This window comes from Tupaia chinensis, unplaced genomic scaffold, assembly GCF_000334495.1.
Source record: "Tupaia chinensis unplaced genomic scaffold, TupChi_1.0 Scaffold000418_1, whole genome shotgun sequence".
Lineage (NCBI taxonomy): Eukaryota > Metazoa > Chordata > Mammalia > Scandentia > Tupaiidae > Tupaia > Tupaia belangeri.
Genome location: NW_006159923.1, coordinates 2,232,599 through 2,232,829, shown reverse-complemented (window position 1 = coordinate 2,232,829; position 231 = coordinate 2,232,599).

Below are 231 nucleotides of genomic sequence, written 5' to 3'. Positions count from 1 at the left end.
GGCGGCCTCGTGAACCCCACCAAGGGCCCACCTCACCCACCCAACCGTAAAAGCCCCGAGCTCAGTCACGAAGGGACCTGGGGCCGCAATCTTGCGGGTTGCACACCTCAGCGGAGGCCTAGAAGCCCACACGCTGCCGAAGGGCAGACCCCACTTCCGGTCCGATGCCCCGCCCCGCCGACAGAGCGGAGCGCGCAGCCCCCGGCCCAGCCCGCGCTCGCCCGGTCACGG